This window comes from Salvelinus fontinalis, chromosome 16, assembly GCF_029448725.1.
Source record: "Salvelinus fontinalis isolate EN_2023a chromosome 16, ASM2944872v1, whole genome shotgun sequence".
NCBI lineage: Eukaryota > Metazoa > Chordata > Actinopteri > Salmoniformes > Salmonidae > Salvelinus > Salvelinus fontinalis.
Window position 1 is genome coordinate 43,694,424 of NC_074680.1, and position 8,797 is coordinate 43,703,220.

The window sequence follows — 8,797 nt, forward strand, 5'->3', positions numbered from 1 at the left end:
CAGGAACATAATCAACACGAAAATAGCCATTGAAAATGTATTCTTGTGTTGTTATATTATTGAACCGTTCCACTGAGACTTGCCAAAATGTTCAAGTGTGGACATGCTTGGAAATATTTCACCATCCAACGTAGTTTCCAATCAAACACCCTTGTCTTGACATTAAAAAAAAGATCTCAATATTAGAGAATACTGCAAACAAATCTACTTCCAGTGTCGACGATCACGGAGAAAGCAAGGACACCATCCAGTTACAGTCGACATTGTTGAAGGCCACCACCAACTCAAGGGAATAGGTGTAATGTTGATGGGCAATCTTGGAATTATGCGGATACTCCCAAGAATCTATCTAGACATTTTTTTTTTTTTGTGGCATGATAAAAAAAGAAACGTTCAAAATAACAACTACACTAGAAAAGTATTTTGAAAAATGTACCAGAAACTACAGTGCATACCTCTGCTTTGAAATTCATTCAAAAAGCATATTAATCATGGTTTTGGGAATGTTTGGATCTGCCGAAAAGTGGGTCAAGAATTCCAGACTTCTCCACACTGCCCTGAATACAGCTGCAAATTAGTAGATTTCAGCAGGCAAGGAAACGATTCTGTGTTATTGACAGATGTTTAATAGATTCAGGCTGGGTCTGTGATGTGGGCCTGCTCTGGCCAATAGAAACATGGAGGTCAGTTAGGCTCTGTCTCTAATTGGGGCCCTGAATGAAGACAGAAGGGTAATGCACTCTAATCATACTGTTTTGATGGATGAGGGATTTTTTTTTTTTTACACCATTTCAGAGCACAATCATGTATGACAATCACGGTGACTTGACTTGACAAATTGTGAAGAATGAAGAATGGGAGTACATGTACAGTAATGCTGTGTGTACACTCCTCCTTGCCTTGTCAAAATGTGGTGACTTATTAACATGGACGTACAGCACGACCCTCCTCTCCCTCTCTCATTTAATGTATAGATGCTCACAAAGGGAGTCTTTGCAGGAGGTGAGAACGTCTGGCCCAAAATGGAAACATGAGTCGGGGGATATTTGGCTTGTATGGAGTTAATGTTCTCCTCCCTATAGACCCTGTGGCCTGGAGCTGGTAGTAGGGGAGAGGAGGAGGACGGGGGAGGAGGAGAGAGAGATACGGTGGGGAGGGAGAGGAGAGAGAGAGAGGGGTAGGAGGATAGAGAGGGGAGGAGGGAGAAGAGGAGAGAGAAAGGGTGAGGAAGGAGAGGAGGAGGAGGGAGAGGGAGGAGAGAGGAGAGAGCGAGGGGGAGGAGGGAGAGGAGGAGAGAGAGGGGGAGGAAGGAGAAGAGGAGAGAGAAAGGGTGAGGAAGGAGAGGAGGAGGAGAGAGAGAGGGGTAGGAGGATAGAGAGGGGGAGGAGGGAGAGGAGGAGAGAGAGAGACAGGGGGAGCAGGAGAGAGGGAGTGGGAGGAGGGGAGGAGGAGAGAGAGAGGGGGAGGAGGAGGAGGAGGAGGGAGAGGGGAAGGAGTAGAGAGAGAGGGGGAGAAAGGGGAGGGTTGTGTTCTCTCCCTCCCAGCGTTAACACAAAGGAAAGCTTTCTTTCCATCTCTCCCTTTTCTTGCTTTCTTAACTCCTTTACCCATTAAAGCACCACCCGGACAGTTTGCTACAAGCTAGTTGCCTTTTCAAAAAACAAAACAACAATGATTTGTGAGCAGTTATATTTGAAATGTTTTCCTATTCCCTGCGATGGGATCCCTGCAATGCAATACCACCCAGCATAACACGGTAACAATCCATTCAGACTAATAAAGAGAAGTCACAGGAGACTGAATAGTACAGCTATTACTGAAAAGCAGTAACTGAGGAGCCAACCAGGCTGGAGATGGATTTAGGACCTTTCTAAAGTTGACTTTTTAGCCCCGTGGAGTCTGTTCTTATTTTCTCCCTCTCCAGGGTACATAGAAATATAATCTAGAGTCATTTGAATACAATCTAGTATAGAATCTATTATAGAGTATCTATTTCTATCGACTACACTCCTGTCTTCCTGTTTATTTTTTTTTATGCAAAACATTAAAACTCACTTTTCAATACAATTGTACGTTCAATCCTGGATGTAGCTTTACTGCCTCAAACGTCCCGTCTCTTCCTCTCTGCTGCATCGCCAGGCTTCTCTCGTCGCCTTGGTTACGGGTCACTGGTGATGTCAGCACACTTATTAAGAGGGATTAGGGTGCATAGAGAGAACAGAGTAGTACGGAGGCTACTGAATCCTTCCTGTACTAGTCTGGATGTAATAGATTCCGGCTCGCTGAACGGTTGCTCTCAACGAGACGTACTGCTTCACGTGGAGTGGCCATGTACACGGTTTCAGGCAGTCAGACACACCGGGGATTCAGTATCCGAGAATTTCGGAGGTCAAAAGCTTTCTAAATGGCGGTATCCGTTACAGTATGAATGACAACAGACGATGATTGTCAGATAACAAAACGCACAAACCGTCTGTTTCTTTCACGTAACTCGTCCGACAACAGTTGACTTGAGTTGTACTTTTGTCGGCCAAAAACAGACAATGATGTGCGTCATACAGTGCATTCACAGCCCTTAACTTTCCCACATTTTGTTGTGTTACAGCCTGAATTTGAAATGGAATAAAATAGAGATTTTTTTTTGTTACTGGCCTACACACAATACCCCATAATGCCAAAGTGGAATTATGTTTTTCTAAATGTTTATGAATTAATTAAAGTAAATAAATATTCAAACCCTTTTTAATGCAAGCCTAAATATGTTCAGAAGTAAAAATGTGCTTAACAAGTCACAATATAATTTGAATGGCCTCACTTTGTGTGCAATAGTAGTGTTTAACATGATATTTGAAGGACTACCTCATCGCTCTACCCTACACATACAATTATCTGTAAGGAATCCTCAGTCGAGCAGTGAATTTCAAACACAGATTCAATCACAAAGCCCAGGGTAGTTTTCAAATGCCTCGCAAAGAAGGGCACTTATTGGTAGATGGGAAAAAACACATTTAAAATCAGACTTTGAATATCGCTTTGAGTATTAACTTACACTTTGGATGGTGTATCAATACATCCAGTCACGACAAATATACATGCGTCCTTCCTAACTCAGTTGCCAGAAAGAAATGAAACCACTCAGGTATTTCACCATGATGACTTTAAAACAGTTACAGAGTTTAATGGCTGTGATAACTGAGAAAACTGAGGAAGGATCAACAACATTGTAGTTACTCCACAATAGTAACCTGACTGACAGAGTGAAAAGATGGAATCTTGTACAGAATACAAATATTCCAAAGCATGAAAACTGTTTGCAACGAGGTACTAGTAACTGCAAAAACATTTTTTAAATACAAACTGTTATATTTGGAGCAAATCCAACACAACATATTACTGACTACCACTCCCCATATTTGCAAGCATAGTGGTGGCTGCATCATGTTATGGGTATGCTTGTAATCATTAAGGACTAGATCATTTTTCAGGATAAAAAAATAAACGGAATGGAGCTAAGCACAGGCAAAATCCTAGAGGAAAACCTGCTTCTGTCTGCTTTTCATCAGACGCTGTGTAATGAACTCGATGGGAGACAGAGAACTGGTTTCAAGTGCAGGGCGCAGGGTGTTTATTGTAAAGGACCACAGGAGGAGGCAGGTAGCTGGGTCCAGGGGCAGGCAGAAGGTCATACACCGGGGGTCCAAAAAGGCAACAGTACAGGCAGGGAAAATGCTAGTAACGTAGTCCGGGAGATCAGGCAATAGGTTGATAACAGAAAATCCAATAGGCTAAAGTACAGGCAGGGAATAGGCAAAAGGCGTAGTTAGTGAGGCAGGCAAAGATGATCATACACCGGAGGATAAAATCACTGGAAAAACAGAGCTCCAAATAGAAGTGTGTCACAAAACAAACAATACCTCACCATGTTGGGGTGCAGAGAACTGAACTAAATAGTGTGTGATAATGACATACAGGTGTGTGTGAACAGGTGATCAGAATGCAGGTGAGTGGGATCTGGAGAGTGAGCTGCGTTCAGGGGATCTATGTGTTTGAGAGTGTGAGTTGGAAGCAGATGTTACACACTGGGAGATGAGTTCACCTTTCAGCAGGTCAATAACCTAAAACACAAGGCCAAATCTACACTGGAGTTACTTACCAAGAAGACACTAAATGTTCCTGAGTGGCAGAGTTAAATCGGCTTGAAAATCTATGGCATGACCAGAAAATGGATGTCTAGCAATGATCAACAACACATTTGACAGAGCTTGAATACTTTTTTTGTAATTCAAATGTGGTACAAACAAACCAGTTGTGGAATGAGACTTAGAGACTTACCCAGCAAGTCTCACAGCTGTAATCACTGCCAAAGGTGCTTCTACAAAGGATTGATTCAGGGGTGTGAATATGTACGTAAATGAGCTATTTCTGTATTTAATTTTCAATAAATTAACAAAAATGTCTAAAAACGTTTTTACTTTGTCATTACGAGGTAATGTGATGTCATTATGGGGTATTGTGATGTCATTATGGGGTATTATGTGTAGATGGGTGAGAGAAAAAAAATCGAATGAATCTATTTTTTTAGGCCGTGACACAAGAAAATGTGGAACAAGTCAAAGGGGTATGAATACTTTCTGAACGGACTGTACGATTTAATCCGTGTTCATGCGCCTTAGTGTGGCTGTAGCCTCATCTTTCATTAGAAATATATTAGATTAGAGAAATGTATTACGTGTCATAAATATACTGTCTAACCTTTTACATTTAAGTCATTTAGCAGACGCTCTTAACCAGAGCGACTTACAAATTGGAAAGTTCATACATATTCATCCTGGTCCCCCCGTGGGGAATGAACCCACAACCCTGGCGTTGCAAGCGCCATGTTCTACCAACTGAGCCACACGGGACCTGACTCATAATCATAATCTGACTCACACATTATGAAAAAGAAAAAACTGGGCCGCTGAAAAACAAATAGATTGTAGCTGGAAATAAAGCTTTGTGTTTGCCATGTCATAGCATTCTCAGACTTGGAGCAGCTTTAAATTGGCTAAACTAGTCCTTAAGATATTCAACAGAGCAGTACATAATGAATCCTGTTAGGCTAAACGTCATTAACCGAAAGCCTACCTGTCAAAAAAAAGGTCAGAAATACAATAGAATTCGAGCACAACATTGGATATTGTGGTGCTGCTTTCTCTACAACACTGTTGCTAGGTTACTGTAATACCGCCAGACAGACGTGGGCAGTCATTTTAAAGTGCTGTACTCTGGAAAGTGGGGAAACGTACCTCGGGGCCTACTTAACCCTGTTCTCCTTTCCCTCCTGGTTCTGTTTTCATGGCTCTTTCTTCACTTTCACGTCCCCACATTTTCATTGTTTATTTTCTTTAATTCCCCATATTTCAGTGCCCTGACAGCTGGGTGGCAGATAGCATACCGGTAAAGAGCATTGGGCCAGTAAACAAAAGGTCGCTGGTTCGAATCCCCAACCTATCAAGGTGGGAAAATCTGTCGTTCTTCCCTTGTGAACACCCAACAGCTCCGTGGATGTCGGTTAAGGCAGCCCCCCCGCACCTCTCTGATTCAGAGGGGTTGGGTTAAATGCAGAAGACAACATTTCAGTTGAATTCATTCAGTTGTGCAACTGACTTGGTATTTCATTCCCTTCCTGTTGGATGAGTTAAAGAGCTGTTGGTTGGACACCGCCTTTAGCAGGTAGAGTCCATGGTGACTAAGAGCTGTTGGTTGGATTCCCCGCAGCAGTTAGAGTCCATGGTGAGTGAGAGGCTAATGAATGGGATTCATTGAACACAGCCGTGTGTGTGTGTGTGTGTGTGTGTGTGTGTGTGTAACTACTAGGCAGGATAATCTGATGAATACGGACTGACTTCATAATCAATGACAACTTGAGCGAGAGGGTGATACAACGGTTTCCCTTTTCAAACAATGTCTCTAACGCATCATCAGTCATCCCGTGCCATCGCAAAAACCAACAGAGAGAACGGAGACCCCCGGAACGTGAAAGACTGAAACCAGAGTCTCTTTTTTTAATTTCCTTGTTTGCGAACCAGAAATGGTCGTGTTGCTATTCCCAGGAGACCCCAGCGGTTACCCAGAGCTGAACCACAGGTCCACAGCCCGCAAGGCTACGTAACTCACTCCGCTGCACTCCTCCCTGAGCAGCTGGGAGGCATTATCCCATGAGAAACACACCCCTTCACTTCACCATATTGTTTTTTCAACATTATAATCACAGTCATATTTTTTTTGTGTGAATGATTAATGTTGAGGACATGGGCTTTAATGAGCCATGTAACAGACGTGGGGTTGACGGCATGGCAAGTGCTGGCAGGCAGCACACGACATACACTCAAAAGCAGATTTACTTGGACTGTGAAGTTATATGTTTGAAAACAAGTTATGTATGAAAATACACTAAACTAAAAGGTGACATTCTGTACTGTCGCCTGACTGTCGCCCTCACAGCAGACCCTTACCACACTGCAATCCTAACCCTCATAGCAGACCTCTACCACACTGCAATCCTAACCCTCATAGCAGACCTCTACCACACTGCAATCCTAACCCTCATAGCAGACCTCTACCACACTGCAATCCTAACCCTCATAGCAGACCTCTACCACACTGCAATCCTAACCCTCATAGCAGACCCTTACCACACTGCAATCCTAACCCTCATAGCAGACCCTTACCACACTGCAATCCTAACCCTCATAGCAGACCTCTACCACACTGCAATCCTAACCCTCATAGCAGACCTCTACCACACTGCAATCCTAACCCTCACAGCAGACCCTTACCACACTGCAATCCTAACCCTAACCCTCATAGCAGACCTCTACCACACTGCAATCCTAACCCTCATAGCAGACCCTTACCACACTGCAATCCTAACCCTCATAGCAGACCCTTACCACACCGCAATCCTAACCCTAACCCTCATAGCAGACCTCTACCACACTGCAATCCTAACCCTCATAGCAGACCCTTACCACACTGCAATCCTAACCCTCATAGCAGACCTCTACCACACTGCAATCCTAACCCTCACAGCAGACCCTTACCACACTGCAATCCTAACCCTAACCCTCATAGCAGACCTCTACCACACTGCAATCCTAACCCTCACAGCAGACCCTTACCACACTGCAATCCTAACCCTCATAGCAGACCCTTACCACACTGCAATCCTAACCCTAACCCTCATAGCAGACCTCTACCACACTGCAATCCTAACCCTCATAGCAGACCCTTACCACACTGCAATCCTAACCCTCATAGCAGACCTCTACCACACTGCAATCCTAACCCTCATAGCAGACCTCTACCACACTGCAATCCTAACCCTCACAGCAGACCCTTACCACACTGCAATCCTAACCCTAACCCTCATAGCAGACCTCTACCACACTGCAATCCTAACCCTAACCCTCATAGCAGACCCTTACCACACTGCAATCCTATCCCTCATCAGACCCCTAGCACACTGTAATCCTAACCCTCATAGCAGACCCTTACCACACTGCAATCCTAACCCTAACCCTCATAGCAGACACTTACTGCACTGCAATCCTAACCCTAAACCTCACAGCGGACTTCTACCGCACTGCAAGTGGTAAAGGAGCGCTGTAAAAAATAAGCCTGATATAGAACAGAAATGTGTATGTTGAAAATAGGAAAAGACATAATTGGGACTGATGCTGGATGAAATGACAGAGCGAGAGATTTGGATAGACATCCCGTCAGCTGTACACCTGTAGAGAACATCTAGTGAAATTGGAGGGCACGCAATTCAAATAAATAATTTGAATATTAAACATTTATGAACATACAAGTATCTTATATCGGTTGAAAGCTTAAATTCTTGTTAATCTAACTGCATTGTCTGATTTACAATAGGCTTTACTGTGAAAGCATACCATGAGAATGTTTGAGGATGGCGCCCCACATCAACATATTTTTCAACTAGCACAGGTTTCATAAAATCACAAATAGTGATTAAATAAATCACTTACTTTGAAGATCTTTCCCTGTTTGCAGTCCCAAGGGTCCCAGCTACAACATGAATGATCGTTTTGTTAGATAAAATTCTTCTTTATATCCCAAAAAGTCAATTTAGTTGGCGCCACCGATTTCAGTAATCCACTCGTTCAACTTGCAGACAAAGGAATCCCAAAAAATACGGCTCAACTTTGTTCAAACAAGTCAAACTACATTTCTATTTAATCCTCAGGTATCCTAACATTTTATTAAACTATAATATTTCATAGGGGAAAAAGTATGTTCAATAGTAAAGTTAAATTAGCAGGCGCACGTCCTCCTTGTCACGCACAAACAAACTGATTTTTCACTGTGACTCTGAACCAAAACTCAAAATTCTTCCTAGTTTTGGATGAAACAAGCCTGAAACCTTGAAAAAAGACTGTTGACATCTAGTGGAAGCCATAGTAATTGCAATCTGGTAGCTAGAATTGCATAGGACCCATAGCAATCCATTATAAGAGCCTGGGACATCCACTGTATATAGAACCCCCTTCCTTGTCAACTGTATATAGAACCCCCTTCCTTGTCCACTGTATGTAGAACCCCCTTCCATGTCCACTGTATATAGAACCCCCTTCCATGTCCACTGTATATAGAACCCCCTTCCTTGTCCACTGTATATAGAACCCCCTTCCTTGTCCACTGTATATAGAACCCCCTTCCATGTCCACTGTATATAGAACCCTCCATCCTTGTCCACTGTATATAGAACCCCCCTTCCATGTCCACTGTA